This window comes from Gadus morhua, chromosome 16 (assembly GCF_902167405.1).
Source record: "Gadus morhua chromosome 16, gadMor3.0, whole genome shotgun sequence".
Taxonomy (NCBI): domain Eukaryota; kingdom Metazoa; phylum Chordata; class Actinopteri; order Gadiformes; family Gadidae; genus Gadus; species Gadus morhua.
In genome coordinates, this window is record NC_044063.1 from 6,520,165 (window position 1) to 6,537,449 (window position 17,285).

The following is a 17,285-nucleotide window of genomic DNA, read 5'->3' on the forward strand; positions in this document are numbered from 1 at the left end:
TTGGTCACCACTATGCCTCGGAGTGTCCTGTTTCACTTCCTCCCTCCTCCACGTCGGGTAGCAAGCAGTCGCAGCGACTACAGTGGAGAACCGATACCTTGTGCCGTCAAACCTGTGTCATCAACGACACCTGAGATGAGAGCAGCGCTGGCGAATGGACGCGTGTTGCTGCTGGATCCCTCAGTCAAAGATAGGTCTGTCCCTTGCGCTGGCGTTGAATCAGAATAACTGTCTTATATATGCACATGTGATGTTCACTATGATAATGTAGAGGCTCATGTGTAAAGGTACTAAGAGTAGATTCCACTGTGATTGCAACAAACCTGGAGGCTTCCTTCAGCAAGATGCCTCACTTTTCCCAATGCATCTGAACTCACTTTAATTCGCTTTAGATAAAAGTAGGGTTGCAGCGTAGAGGAGTGGTTGGTTAAGTGTGTCTGAAACCTTCAGTTTCCTAAACAATCCTAGGGGCAAGGTTTCCTAACCTCTAATTAATTATTATTTAATGCCCTGTCATCCTGTCTAAAAGTTTCGGATGAATGACTAAATATTCTTTCTTAGGTTAGCTTAAGTACTAGCTTACTATCACCTCATCGCTCCCTCCAAACTTTAAATGTCAATATATTATATGCAGTAATAATAACCATTCACGTCGAAACAATCCTAATTAGTGAGGGTGATCCAACGACCGAGGACGTTCATTTGTTAAGGCAATGAGCAGTGCGACCGACAGCACATCGGATGGCCATTCACACATAGGAATACTTTGCACCCACTTCACTGGCATTTTCCCTTCAAAGCAAACCTAAGATTGATCACAGTACTACAATAACGCAAACAATATCTCAGCTCTCATCTCAAAAACCGCAGTAATATCCTCAAACATTGATCAGCTCGAGTGTCTGTTTCTCGGCCAGAATGCTGTCATTCCATAACGCCGAGCTGTTCACTCCGAGACGCCAATAGATCAATCCTACCGGTGGCCTGGGCCTCCAGCCGTCCGCCGTCATTATCTGACGAAGGTCATTGGAAATCCCTTCCCCAAAAAAAGTGTGAAAGTGTGGAGCGCATACCCATTTGGTAATGTCACCTCCACAAAAATCCCACAGTAATCCCTCAATGCTGACAGAGTTCTGCTGGAGCCTGCTGCAGTCCTCCTCTCTACCAGGAAGGGAGGACATTCGGGCCTCACAGTGGTAGCCTGGTGTAGTCGGTGGTGCTAGGGGTGTGGTGGTTGCTGTGGAGATGGTGGGTGGTGGTGGTGGTGGCGGCATGGTGGCGGCATGGTGTCGGCGGTGGGGGTGTGGTGGTCGAGGAAGGGATGGTGGTTGTGGTGCGGTGGCTTCTGAAGTGATGGTGGTGTTGGGGATGGTGCTGGTGGAGGTGTGGTGGTGGTGGTTGAGGCAGTAATGGTGTGGGTGGTGTTGTGGTGCAGGCAGTAATGGCGGTGGTGGTGTTGTGGTGGTGGTGGTTGAGACAGTAATGGTGTGGGTGGTGTTGTGGTGGTGGTGGTTGAGACAGTAATGGTGTGGGTGGTGTTGTGGTGGTGGTGGTTCAGGCAGTAATGGTGTGGGTGGTCTTGTGGTGGTGGTGGTTGAGATAGTGATGGTGTGGGTGGTGTTGTGGTGGTGGTGGTTGAGACAGTGATGGTGTGGGTGGTGTTGTGGTGGTGGTGGTTGAGCCAGTGATGGCGGTGGTGGTGTTGTGGTGGTGGTGGTTGAGACAGTGATGGCGGTGGTGGTGTTGTGGTGGTGGTGGTTGAGCCAGTGATTGTGTGGGTGGTGTTGTGGTGGTGGTGGTTGAGACAGTGATGGTGTGGGTGGTGTTGTGGTGGTGGTGGTTGAGCCAGTGATGGCGGTGGTGGTGTTGTGGTGGTGGTGGTTGAGCCAGTGATGGCGGTGGTGGTGTTGTGGAGTTGGAGGTGTGACGGTGGTGGTTGAGACGGTGATGGTACCACGACTATTATAATAACAGTCGTGGTATTAGAATAAAGAAATAAATGTTATTATTAATAACAGCAGTAGCAGTATTAAATAAATACGTCGGAAATAGAGCATATGCTGGTTTCCCGAGCCGAGGTGCCCTCAGGGGGTGATGTAACTGTACCCTATTAGTAATGTTTTTCTCTGGGCTAAATGTGAATAATGTGTGAACAATGTGATCACGCAGAGCCCTAAAACACCCTCCGTAACCTGCTAGCTGTGGCACGGGGCCGTGTAACCCCCCTGCACATCAACTCAACTCAATTAGTATAACCCTTAATAAGAGTTACGCAACGCATTGAGGCACATGCCCTGGGAAAAATACACAACCCACATGACATGTCTTTAGTCGTATTGTTTCTTTATCTTATTTGTTTAGTTTGTGGATCCATCTCATATCTATTTATACATATATACATACATACATACATACATACATACATACATACATACATACATACATACATACATACGTACATCCGTATACGTACGTACGTACGTACATACATACATACATACATTATACGGTTAGGGTTAATGGATTTTAATTATTTCAATTAAAAATACTATGCGCAGCACAAAACCGTGAAGTAATTCAGTTATTTATAAAAAAGAGCCTCTTTCACCTTTGACCTGTAAAGGCCAGGGTTAGGGACAGGTGAGGAGCTTGGGTCCGGGTTGTTATTCCAAAATGTATTCACAGCTGCTGCGTGAGCCCTGCACATGCATTCATTCGGATGTGTCAAACGCATGTATTTTTCATGCATGAACTGAGAGACACCAGTTTAAGCGAATGCTAAATCGTCCATTCTTATGCTCCCCACATCCTCCAGCTGGGGCAGATTAGCGCAATAGCTCGAGCCATCCCACAGGTTAGTGTTTTAGCATGGACTCAATCTGCGCACCATTCACACCCGTTAGCTTGTCAACTCCATCAACACGTGATTCACACAGGTCAGCGCTTTAGCTAGGACTCAATCCGTGCGCTATTCATGCAAAACAATGCAATGCAGTACTGGTGTACTGCGGACGAAAGCGCTCGAGCTGCACGAGATATAATGATCGACTCCACGGTATGAAGTGACCGCCTCAAGACCTTCTCTCATAGATCTCCGGAGCCACGCTCAACGTAATTAAGGCATCCACTCAAGCAGGAAGAGGTTTTCTCCCGCAGACAATAGGCGGTGGTGAACATGTGTGGTGAGGCTGCGCCATTTGTGTCCTTTAGAATAAAATGTAAAGAACTGGTCTGTCTGATGCGACGAAGTGGCCTACTCAATATCCATTCATTATCTCAGTTCTTGATGAATCAGCCTTTTATGATTACAGCGTGTGATTGCATGGCTACGATGGCAGCCGGTTTGCTAGCACTGAATGGTTTGTGAGTGCATCATTGTAACTGATCGCAAACAATGGTGGAAATTTGCCTCTTAACACAAACCACAACAATATCTGAGCTATAATTGCCTTTGTGATTGAAGAGTCCTTTGAACGTACTCAGAGAACAAAAAGGCAGACATGAATAACATCCAATCGGCTGCCATGCGACTTTCGCCGCGAGGAAGACAAGCAACCAGTTGGCACTACTGTGATGACTGCGCATTATCCTATGCTCATTTGTGTAAATCATATCGATTTAACATGCATTTTATTTCATACAATTTCAAGAATCTAAACTATTGCAATTCATGCACTGGATTCAAACAGTGACTTACAGTGAAAGCAGCAGAATATGTTGCATTTTCTTAACAATAAAGGCGGTCTACGGCACAAAAGGTGACCGTCCATTTTCTGATTTTGCTGGCCAGAGGATAGAGTTCAGAGAGCACAGGATAAAAACAACATTGTGGTCTCTGATCCTTACACCAGGGACCTCGCCATTAGAGCAGGATAACAAGGTGGAACTGCTGCGTGGTCTCAAAGAATATAAATGAGTTGAAACGAGGCAACAACAAGGACAACAAAACCACCACCACAACAACAACAGGTGAGGAGGAGGCTGACTGACAGGATGAGTGACAGTTGGACACCATAAAGCCGACTATTAGCGCTGTCACAGAGAGACGTTCTCATCCCACACGGCATTACCGTCTCACTCCAACAAAACGAAATATCTAAAGGGCATGTGTTGCTATGGTAACCATATTGTGAGGGGGTTAGATAAAAAAGGGGGGAGCTTCCTGGCATATTATACCATTGGTGTTGTTTAGGATTTGGGCTTCAAACATTGTTTGTCCAGGTTTGGCATGATTCTCCCCACCATCCACAGACACACAGAGAGAGCGAGAGATAGGGAAAGAGAGAGAGTGTTAAAGGGGGAGAGAGAGCGAGAAAGAAGAGACAGAGTCAGATAGACAGTGACTCAGAGAGAGAGACTGACAGAGATACAGAGCGGGTGATGAAGGGAGAGAGCGAGAGCTTCAGAGAAAAGAGAAGGGACGGGAGCCTCCTGTCAGTTTATAGTTGTTTGCAGATGCCCAAAAAGATATAGGCAACGTCATCGTCAAACACTGCATTCTCAAAATGACTTGTGTGACTGAAGGATAAATGTGAAGGTGTAGATCGATCAAAGGCATAAAGAAAGCCCGCAGGTGAGTTGGATTGCTATGTGCCTGAGACGATCATCGCGTCTTCTACACTGACGACAAGGATATCCACTGACAAGGCCAACTGAACTTAACACGACCCAGAATCATTATCCTACAATGGAGGACTGTTTCTTTACTTTGTTACATTTATAACATTCTATCATAAAAGATTTCTCTGGAGGTTTGTGAACGTCGGCCTAGCGTGACGTCCTACCGTCTTGAAACGAGCACAGCGTGGCCGAATGGAAAATCTCAATGTCCCAGGTTCAAGTCCCAGGGGTGGCACAGACACGGATTGCGAGGAGTGGTGCCATTAACCCACTCAACTGGATCCTCAATAATCAATACCCATTAGGACAACCGCTATTATCTGCCATCAACCCCATCACACGGCACAACAGCTACAACTCAGTAAGTTGGGGATAAAAGCAACCGACCAAACGCAGCACCATGTATGCCTGGACTGGATCCAGTGTTTGTCACATGGTGAAAAGGCCAGGCTACAGCTGTGTACACCGCCGCATAGCCACCCCCCTCCCTCCCCCCGCAAAATGACAACCACCATTTGACAGTTACCTCCTCCACGCGCACATTTCATCTCCGGGGAGGGCAGACGCACAGAGCGGAACGTACAAACACATCATCGCCAGGGTAATGGACGACGTATGACCCTCCCTCAGCAGGAGGAGGAGGTGACCCCAAAATAAGAACACCCACCTTGGGCTTTCAGTTAAGAGCGGTTCCCTTGTTTTTTCCCTTGCTAGCAGCAGCCCATACCCGCCCCTGTGTGGGATGCTGGTGCACACCATAAAGCAACCCCCCCCCCCACCCCACAGAGCTCAGAGCTTTTCCACCGCGTTCGGACATCAGCAGGGTTCCTTATTGGCCGTTTGAACATTGTTTCCGTCTTACTGACGGCGTCGGCAGTAATACTAATCTAAACGGAAGCGTGGACTTCAGGGGGAGAGTGCATCTTTACTGCCGCGGCTAGCAAGCTGAATCCAAAATTATCCGGGGAAGTTGTAAAGCTCTCTTTTGCAAGGCTTCATTTGCCACATTGTTAAGTGGTAAAGTAGAGTCTCCTTAGGTCAGAGGAAGGCAAATAAGATGATTGGACTGCAAGTCTACTGCAAGTAGGAGAGAGCAAGAGTAATGAGGAACGATAAAAGATAATGACGGAAAATGACTGAAAGGTGGTTTGGACAAGAATATGCACACATCCTTCTCACACTTAGGTGTAGACAAGTATATTTTATATATACTATCTACATATCTTTTTACATAAAGATATGTAGATAGAACAACACTGATGAAAAGGGCAACAACGGCTTTTTAATTAAAGTCAGATTTGAGTGTAAGAATATTATAGAAAAATGTGTGAGAATAATGAGTATGTTATGTGAGTGGATTCAACTAAATAAGATGAAGTTGCATGAGCAAAAAAGGGACAACCAAAGACTAACAATACGATGGCTGGAAGTGTCCATTATATGAAACAGAACTTATTCCCTAAATTTATCCTATGATTAGGATGTAACCATCTTGTCTACAGTTAATTTATGATGTTAATTTTAATGAGAATATAAGAGTGTTAATTAAAGTGTTATTGTATGTCTAACAGACCCAATTTTGTAACTGGCCTGTAAGAAAAACTGTAACAAATTATGCTGCAGCTCAAAAACATCCAAATTAACATAAATTGAAGGCAGAATTTATAAAAAATGCATAAGATATTAAATAAATAAATACATAAATATGCCTATGAAATCAATAAATTAGGTAGTAGATATATACAAAGGAATAATTAAAATATATAAAGGACTCAATATAGTTCAATAAATATCTAAAAATAATAATTCACAGGACTACATTTATTTTATTCAGTCTACTATTCTTTTTATTTCCATCTGTATTGTTCCAATGAAAGGATTTGGTTATCTCAGATGCAGAACAAAGCAACTGCACCAGAACAACACTGACCACTAGTTCACACTCTAGGGCGATGAACTCTAACCAATAAAGTGTTACTAGCTGAGCTAAAACTGACGAAAACTGACTTTACTTTCTTGCAATCTTTCTAAATTGTGATGGCAGTGTTTGTGTTAACAGAGTTTCACTTTATTTTGCCTCATATTTGTTTCAACCAATGGCGTGGCAGGAGGCGGAGAGTATAATTGACATAAACTCAGCCAGCATTATTTAACACAGTGTAGACTGGCCAGTGGCCACTGTAGGAATACACTTATTAAAATCTCCTTATGAAAGCTTAATCTATTCACACAAACATGTTTTTCTTTAGTAGGTATAGCTACGAAACAGTAAACTATACCTAACGCCTAGTTTCACTAAACTTCTTGTAAATATTATTGTAAATATGAATTATGTTAATAATAATTGTTACTCAAATAACTTCCCAAAAATGTCCCAAAATGGTGCCCTGAATTATGGCGCAGAGATTCATTTTTAGGTCATACACCTTCTGCTTTCATCTCCCTGATAACTCTGTGACGCTGCTATTAGTTATCGCAAACAAAGGAAACCAAAAACCATAATTGTATTAAAAGAACGCGCAGTTTATCTGTCGTTATCTACCAACTTGGGAAGATCCGAACAACGGTGAGATCGACCAAAAAACTGAAGGGTTTGACAAAATGATTTGGTATAACTTCATCAAAGAGGACAACGACCTGTTTGACCTGCATAGCGCTGCTCTGTGGTGGAAGATAATCCTTTGTCTTCTGCTCTCTGGGTTTATCAGTGTGATGCAGATGCAGACTGGGAGGCTGGCTCCATGTGGCTCCCGCTGTTGCCACGGTGCCACATTAGAACACCTTCATCTTTCTAATCTTTCTAGGGCACCAGCATGCTCCACGTGTGAGAAGATTACGACACACACACACACACACACACACACACACACACACACACACACACACACACACACACACACACACACACACACACACACACACACACACACACAAAGGAAATCAGAAAAGTGTGGTGCCCTGTCACGGCTCTCCCTAGATAAGGCACCGTCACCACTGGCACCGGGCAACGTCATCATCTCCCCTGCCCTCGCACAACATTGTGCGACCACCATTAGCAGACCTCCCCAGCTGACGTCACCATCCACCTCCCTGCACCACCACCCCCAGCATCACCATTCCCATTCACACAGCACTTACATCATCGCTACTAACGCAACACCACCATCACCCCTGCTAACACAACCCCTCTGCTGGTCAATCGGACCTAGACCTTTTTCAAAGACACAGCTATTCAATCAATTACTATTGCGTAACAGCACTACTACTGTATCAATGTATAGTGCATACATACATATATTTGATGAATTGTGGTGAATAATCTTTTGCTTATAATCAATTAATGGAGAAGGCTGAATATGGGCAAATCGGAAGAAAAGAAAATGCACAACTTGGGAAAATATATGATCGAGAGGTTGGCGTTCCTGGTAATTCATTAATCGTATGAATTATCGTATGAATGCAACTCTTATCAGGGTGCTGCTTTGAAGCCAATCCAAATTATTTCCTCATTCCAGGCACACCGACATACACGCACACATATTTCAATTCAGTGATCTTATTAACAGTCTCTAACAGAGCCTGCCAGGCATGCAAACACTGGTGCAGTCCAGTGAAAACAGCCGAGGGGTGTATCTATATGATTAGCGTCACGCTAGCACAAGCTAACACAATGACGACAGCAGCCCAGATGATAAAGACACTACATAGGCTAAGGCTTCTAGGCTATGTATCTATCTACCATACTGTGCTAAATGATTGTTCAAAGTCACATGCATAATAGCTTGCAATGTCTTTTGTTGTGGATCATTCCAAAAATGTTTTCAGTGAATGTATTAGTATTCATGATTGTATTATCTCTACATATATTAGTTTGCAATGCTGAACTATTGTTGTAAATATGTGTATCATTTCAGAAATATTTTCACAAAAAGCAATCATATTCATAAATTGTGTATTAACTAGCCCATTGTTGTCAATTGAAAAGAATGTCCATTTCAGAACGACCAAATCCAAAGTCTAATAGGATTTCTCAGCCATCACTAGCTGTGTCCTTTATGTGCTTGTCAAGTCCATTGTGGTGTAAAACGAAAAATCAGCCGTCGTAATCCAGGCATCCCTGCAAAATATATCATGACATGTTTTGGGCCTGTCGCCCAGTCGTAAGCAAGGATAAACTACAAGTACCACCTACTCCTGCCAACTTGTAAAGCCAACGGTATTAACTATTCTCAAGAGTGAGCGAGTGCTCTATTGGTTTTGCGCCGGCTACGAAAAAACATTTTAATCTGCGGTTACCACACATAGATGTCATCCATCTCTGGACGTATGCAGAGAAGCAAACAACCATGGCGTGCATCTTGTTTGCGTTTGCATATCCTCTAATATGACAACGTCAAATTGGCCTGAAAGCGTCTTCTGACTCACAGGACTTGAAACCCGGGCCGTTGGTTACAGTGACAAGTGAGGCGAGGGGATAGGGGAAGAGCGGATGGGGGGAGGAAGGGATGGGGGAGGAGGGGATGCGGTGAAAAGTACGTCCTTCTTGGGCAGATGCTTCCGAGCAATTATATAAATGAAGTTGTCAGATGGCTCCTGAGGGACACCCTCTCCTCGCGCCACACAGCGAGAGCCGCGTCTGCCCCCCCCCCCCCCCCCCCCAATGAGGCAGCAGAGGGCTGGCAGCTAGGGGAAAGGGGTAAAGCAAGGCGAGGCAAGTTTATTTATATAGCACCCTTGAAACACAAGGCCATTCAGTGCTTCACAAAAGGAAGAAATCCAATTTTTCTATAACTGATGAATGAAATAAACCGTACACTACTGAAAGGCTTCCGAAGGAATTACGTCTTGCTGGCTAACGGACACACAGCAGAAGGGGCAGTGGGAAGGGGAAGGGTGTAACCAGTGCTTTCGTCAGTTGATGCGCTGAATGAGGTAAAAGTAAGCCAGCTGGCCGCAACCGGGCCACACATTGACTGCGATGGACAAACTCTGACCCAAAAGAACCGGGCCCTGTGTGGGGACTCAGTGTCCGTGCCTCCAAATTAGTTTTCAATATGAATTCATTAATTCAAATTAATTAAAAACTAAATTCAAATTGCCGGGGACTGAGCCAGACCTAGGCCGCCCTGGAACAACCAGTCGCTCTGTATATCTCCAGAACTCACAGATGGCCGGTCCCTGCCTGTCGGTACGGGCGTCTCAAGGGTGAAAATCAAAAAGAAAAAAAAGGCAGTTACAGTTTTTAATCCCTAACTTGGTGTATATTTAGGCATTTATTCAGCATCCCAAGTGACTCAGTAAGGAAGAGGATAATCACAGAACACAATCGATATTCGGACCAACCACAAATTCAAATGCGGCACGACTCTCTTTCTAAAGGCAGTGCCGGCGAGAAGCTGTGGGAACGCACATAATCAGACTTATTTTTATTCCATATCAAATGCTCATCAGCCAGCGCAAGTCAACAAGTCGTGTGCAAACATCACAGCCACAGCCAGCTACAGGCGAGCCGAGCACGGAGGAATTCCTGGACGAGTTAAGCCTTCGGCGATTTGTGAAGGTCTCGAGACTCTTAGCAGACCACGCAACCTCCTCCCCCCATCGAGTTAACACGCACAGGGCAGGTCTGGGTCATCGCAAGAGCTTGGCGCGGTAGTCCAAAGCGGCAGACGCCGGTCATTAGCGGACCTCGGAGTGCAGAGGACCAGGGTGCTGGGCGACTGACGGCTGCTGGGAGATTTAACATGCGTGGGTGTCTGCCCTGGGCGGCAGCAGCTACAACCACCACTACAGGCAGGGAGCCGGGGGAGGCCGATGGAGCTGGAGAGAGACACGGAGAGGTGTTTTATACAGACTGAGGCGAGCGTAGAGCTCAGCGTTTAATCTGGAAAACCTTAAAAGACCGTTGACGGCCCCGACAGGCTTGACCTGCACGTGTGCCTACACATAGAGACCCAGGTCTGATATATCTCTCTCTCTCTCTCTCTCTCTCTCTCTCTCTCTCTCTCTCTCTCTCTCTCTCTCTCTCTCTCTCTCTCTCTCTCTCTCTCTCTCTCTCTCTCTCTCTCTCTCTCTCTCTCTCTCTCTCTCTCTCTCTCTCTCTCTCTCTCTCTCTCTCTCTCTCTCTCTCTCTCTCTCTCTCTCTCTCTCTCTCTCTCTCTCTCTCTCTCTCTCTCTCTCTCTCTCTCTCTCTCTCTCTCTCTCACACCATGTCAATAAAAATATCCAACCGCAAAGGGATGGTGGCCGGTCGCTTCGAGAAACATCTCATTGCTCCATCATTCCTGCTGCAGATTAATTCACTTATTTGCATTTCATCCCACACCTGCGCCCCAACCAAACCAAACAATAGGAGCGGTGTTCTGGGAGCTTATAATGGGTTTACAGCACACACAGGGCAAGGATAAGAATTCACCACCAGCATCACCACAATCACCATTCCAGCTGAAACACGCCCAGCTGGTCATTCTGTTTCCTTCTAGTCCCTCGATGTGCAGGTGTGGCTCGTTTCAATTAGGCCCAGCCCAGGGAATTTGTGCTGGGGGTTCGTCGTGATGCAAAAAACGCAACCAAATGAAGTCACTTAAAAACACGTTTTAGGTCAATGGAAAAGAGAATGCAGAATTCGTGTATCGATTTTTTTTTTTTTCTGAAGTCAATCAAGACTCCGTCCTCAGACGATGTTAGTTATAGGGTTTGATTTTGAATGGAACACACTGCTCCACGTTAACATGTTTTATCATGCGTTTAAATGAGTATGGAACTCCCTATGGTGCTTATGTCCCACGCCACTGCTGAGCGGCACGCTGACCTTCACATCAATCCTGCCACACGATCGAACACGTGTATAAAACAGCCTATAGATCCGGTGAGTGACAAGGTCTTTAGGTGGGGGGCCAGGCAGACCTGCCTGTGTAGGGAAAGTGCTGGACCAGCAACGATTGAGAAAACCGAGAAAGAACCGCTCTCCCTGCACCAAACCATCCGTCTGTTTGGAAGACGTGGATGCTCCTTGGCGGCACGCTATGCTGCTTCATCCACTATGTTCTTGATGTTTTACAGCAGGCCCGTCGCTAGAGCGACTGCATGGGAAAAAAAAACGACATGTCCCCTAAAACACGCGGAGCACGGATGAGCGGTTTGGGTTTCTGCTGATTCAGCTTCTACATATTAATGAGACACCAGAATCCCAAACTGGTCGCGGACTAGAGATTACCGCTGTAGCTCTTTAATAACCACCGTTTGTGATACACGCAACGGAAAAGCGGGCATTCAGAGAGTACAGACTGTAGGCTACCAACACGAACTCGGTAACAATACAGAGGAGACACACACACACACACACACACACACACACACACACACACACACACACACACACAGAGATAATGGCCTAAATTGTCTTAAATGTAGGGATCTATACTCAGATGTTGTCTTTGTTTCTTTAGAAAGCGCACACGTGCAGTGTATACTGTGTGGGTGAAATACTCAGCCATCTGTATTCAACACGATTAATCAGAGAAGTGATGAACTATCCAAATGCCCTTTTAAATGGACAGCTGGTGTCAACAAAGACATTGTATCAATTAGAATTACTATATAGTGGTTTGGGAAGCTCTTCTAACCATGTTAAAGATTAATTTGAAGAAACACTGCCTAAGGCAGTGATTCATCAAATGTAATATATCATCCCAGTGCTGCTGTCCAACCCATGCCCTTAATAAACACTGCTGAAAACAAACGAAGTATGCCTGCCACGTAAGCACAATCAGTTCAACACTAACAGACCAAACAAGGAGCAAAATAATGACTTCTGATTGTTTTCCTTCTGGTTTATTCGATCAGAGCAACCGTTTGAGTTGTTGAGCTCCGAAGTTAAAATACTGTGAAGGTGAAAAACTCATCGCAACAAGATGCTACTTTAACGGACAGAATGCCTACAGGTAGCCCTTAATTCAAAGCGTTAATTTAACCACAGGTTGCGTAGACTTGTGTTTATTTTAATTTATATTGTCTATGATATATGGGCCCATAATATTTGTCCGGGAAATACTTTGGCACATTGAACCTTGTTCCATTTTTTCCCATCACAAATACATATTTCAGAAAACTGTATTTTTTCGGTCTGCCTCGATATTGGGGGTGGACTCAACGGGACGGGAAGAGTCCCTCTTTGAGAAGCACCTGCCAAGTAGCCTACTCTGAAACGCTGTTGAGAAGCAACGAGGCGGCCAGACGCGCGGCGCATCCAGACGCATGGAGACGCTGTCAGTGGGAACACAGCACAGCATGCTCCCTCACACGCCTAGAACGAACCCAAAATACGAACACACACACACACACACACACACACACACACACACACACACACACACACACACACACACACACACACACACACACACACACACACACGCGCGGTCCAACGTGCTTCTGGACAATATCTAACCATGAAAGCTAATCCTGCCGTATCGAATAGGTTATCTCGATGTCTATTTTGAGCTGAAATAACTTCGGATTTCTCTGATTATTTCATTCCCTGAGCATCCCACAGCATCCCTTTATTGAGCTGCTCGCTTATCCTCAAACAATACACAAACGCACGCGTACACACACACACACACACACACACACACACACACACACACACACACACACACACACACACACACACACACACACACACACACACTACGACTCACTCCAGGAAAGTAAAGATCATTGTACTTACTGGTAGAAGAAAAATCTGTGAGATGAAAAGCGAAGTAGTTTTGGTTCACTCTGCTCTCTTTCCAGCCCTTCGGTGACCGATTGGCCAAGTGTTCTCGGAGTCTGCTACCACAGCGGAATTTAATGTTAATCCTACCCAGGATCCAGTCTCTCTAGATGGGAAACGCGAGTGGACAACAGTACATCCTAAGAAATGAAAAAAAAGAAAAAGTCAAGCTTCGACCAAGATGTCTTGCCGGTGGAAGTCTCCAGCTCTTTCCTCGTAAGAATCAATCACACTTCAATGGCTTGTTTGTGTCGGTGCCGTGCGCCGTCGAGGAAGCCGAATGCATCGGCGGTGAAGGTGCATTCACACCACGTTTCTCTCCCCTGACTGGATAGGCGACGCGACTCAATGCGCTCTCTGTGGCGGGAGGCAGCGGTGGGCGTGGCAGAGGAGAGGACTACGACGATAAGAGGGGTGTGGCGCAAGTAGGAACGTTCGAAGTTCTTTTAGTGCAGTGTGACGGCGAAGCGTCGACTAATCAGGACAGGTTCTCTCGGTCCCCGGCAACGAAAAAATGTAGGACAGATAGTTGGGTCTCGCATAGTTTACTTGGTCGGGCTTTTTTTTGTCTTTCGTAAATAGGGTAGGCCTTTCAAGCTTCGAGTTTGCGGACGTCTTTATTAATTTGTTGTTCTAAAGTCTAGTTATGTAGCTACTCTCTACTATAACATTAAATGAGTGCCCATCTCAAATAGGTGAATTACACTTAACTATTTCCATTTATTGTCGACTACTTACAATGTATTTAATAGCATTTTTATGCTTGGTTGTTTTCTTTAGACATAGCTTTTCTGTCACCAACGCTTCAACGAGTTTGCATGCGTTTATGCTTTAGTTGTAGAACATATGGGAAACTATCTTCCTGTCCAAACCAATAAGGGCGCTCTTGCACCAGTTATCTGATCAGTTGATCAGATACACTCTGGTAGGAACTCTTTAAAATAGACAATAAATCTCTTTTCGTTTTAAAGCAACACTCTCTTACCTTTTACTGCACATATTTGTCTTTGTTCAAAAAGCTTAATCAATCTCTCCAGGATATAAGCATTCCATCCAAGACTCAATGGACCCAGGGAAAATGCTCTTATTAAATGTTGTCTGAGCCGACCAATAGCAAGAAAATCCAATTTGAGGAGGTCACTTCAAAACTAATATTGAGTGAAGCGGACAACTTCTTGTTTTATCAGTAACATGACAAACAAAAAGGAACTACTATAAAATGTCCGGAAGATATCGTTTCTGTTCTGGATCAAGTTCTCTCATGTGCTTCTAACTCTGGCCATGTGAGGCCGCTATTGTGCAGAGTTACATCATGCATCTTTAAGGTGAAATGAGAAAGCACCCCCGCCTGGGTCATGCAGTGGCACAGCGGTCCAATTTCACTCGACTGTAATGGCACTGGTCTAGGGAATATCGCTTAGTTGCCCCCTTGTTCCACATATCAATTACATAGCTCATATTCCCACCCTCTGCTTCGAGTGTTTGAACAGCAATATGGGGGCTAACAGCTTATCGCCAACCCCCCATCATTAATTAAACAGTAGCCCATGTCTGAGGGCTCCTCCACTCCCATTGATCCGCAGGCAGACTGCTGGTCCTTATCTCCGCTCAGACGTCCAGCGTTCTGCAGGAGCAGCCTTCAAAGCTCCCCTTTCTAATCCGCCCTGGTGGGAATCGATCGAATTTGAGAACATGTTGTGATTTGCGTTGTAAAACGGTATGATGGAGTAGGGAGACGAGGGAAGGACGGTTGATGTCATCCCAAACGCTGTGTTGCTGCTGCCGCTGTGTGGCCCAGCATTCCTGCCCCCCCCCCCCCCCCCCCCCGCCCCCCCGCCGCACCTTGGGTGGAGTGGAGTGGAGAGATGTGGTTAACTTCCCAAAGTGAAAGGGATGTGGAGGGGGGAGGAGAGGCCCCCCTCCACATGTCATGGCTTGGTTTCAGATGAGTTTCGGCTTCAATTATCTTTGTAGTTCAAGGGTGTGTTTTGAACTCAAGCCTCAGCGGCAGGCCGCGATACTCCAGTTCTGTTCACACGCACACCCACACACATGACACAGCCACTGTATATTTTTCAAATGATGGCAGTGCAGTGGCCTATCTAACGGGGGGGGGGGCTGATCCTAATATCCGCATCAGGAGGCTGTTAGAGAACCTTTTCATGTGAGGTGCAAGTGTGACGTGGAAGAAGGCAGAGCGCTACACGCAGAGTTCTACACGCAGAACGCTACACGCACAGCGCTAAGCAAAGCAGTGCTACTCAGAGCAGCGCTACTCAGAGCAGCGCTACGCAGAGGAGCATCAAGAGAGACCCTGATGAAGTTTATTATATTAGGATCCGAGCCTGGTCACTGCCAAAGCATTCACCTAGGGAAGACATGACATGAAGGTTAGGTCAGGGCTACAAGGATACATTGGCTCGTTCTGACCTTCTGTTCCCCGTGGCTCCAGGCCCCTGAGGCTGAATGCTTGTTTGGTAGACACCCTATATGGGCCTATAGGGGTCTTCGCCACTGGCTCACAGAGGCCGCTACCGCCTCTACTGAAATGTAAAGAAACGACATGTCACGGCTGGTATACGTCTCCCCTGCTGCATCCACAGGTCCCTGAATGATGGACTTGCGAAGGAGACTTGCATATATGTTAATTTTTTTATGCAACCGTAGCCTCACCTTATAAAAATCACTTATTGTCACTTTTGTCACTTTATATTGCAGACCAGAATCAGACGCAGAACTTTAAATGAGTCCCCGGTGTCAAGACCAACGGCGGCCGCACAACAGTGTAATTCAAGTTGAAGCCTCAGCTACAGCCAGACACATTACATTCTAATGTACCTAATTAAAACGACAGAACACAAGCCCTCCACTAGACTTGGTGATGGTGCAGTCTAGGTCTCGTAAGCTGCACGGTGCACAGCCATGAGGTTGTCACCAGCCCACCACCTGTCGCTAGCATTCTACAACCCTTTTCAGCCTCTTATTATTTTTTCTGAGTTTATAGGAACATTTGCATTTAGCCTCTTGAAAACAGCAAAGCCCTTAACCATGCGGAACAGTGTAAACAGGTTGTTCGCCTCGTTCTTCTGGGGGGTGATATTGATGCAAATTGAGTCACTTTTCCAAAGGGGTGATGCTTAATCAACACCAAACCCAAGAAAGACAGCTACCGCTCTGAGTTCTTACACAACACTTGGCATTGAGGCTGAGGTACGGGCCAAATCATTATTACCAGCATGGCATTCAACCATCTCTGAACAATCACACCATTCACAAGTCTTCCAATGTGAGATGGGTTTCGTGGGTGCTGTGTTCGTGAGATTGTGTCGTGTAGTGTGTGTGTGTGTGTGTGTGTGTGTGTATGTGTGGGAGAGTTTGTGTGTGTGTGTGTGTGTGTGTGTGTGTGTGTGTGTGTGTGTGTGTGTGTGTGTGTGTGTGTGTGTGTGTGTGATTAAGAGTGTGTGTGAGTGTTTGTGTGTGTGTGTGCGTGCATGCATGCGTGGGTGGGTGTGTGTATTTTTTTGTGCGTGCATGTGTGCGTGTGTGTGCGGGGGAGTGTGGGTGTGTGTGTGTGTGTGTTTGAGAGTGTTATGTCGGGTTGGTGTGTGTAACTAGTGTCACCACCATCTTTCTGACATCTGAGGGCATGTGTGCGTCTCAGATCCACTCGACTGAATACCGTCTTCCCAGAATAGCCAAAGAAAATGGCAGTGGAACGAGGTTCTGTCCAATAGGAAAATAACTCTTAATTTATCTTCATTACATGCTTCAAGAGTCACTCTTTGCTACACTGCTTTCCAATCGACTAACAAGACTTCACACACGTCCTGCTCCAACTTCTATTTCGGTAAAGCTTTTGACTCTAATTTCAATGTATTCCAGGTACAAA

The 17,285-nt window shown here is 45.7% G+C and overlaps 1 protein-coding gene across 1 annotated transcript in view; it reads right to left on the bottom strand.

Annotated features, from left to right (window-relative positions):
- cntn5 (contactin 5) overlaps positions 1-13,750 on the bottom strand; it is a 137,514-nt gene extending 123,764 nt beyond the window's left edge. The window contains 1 exon segment of the mRNA XM_030380344.1: positions 13,352-13,750. The gene's annotated coding sequence lies outside the window, so the exon portion shown is untranslated.
- Between the last annotated feature and the right edge of the window lie 3,535 nt (positions 13,751-17,285).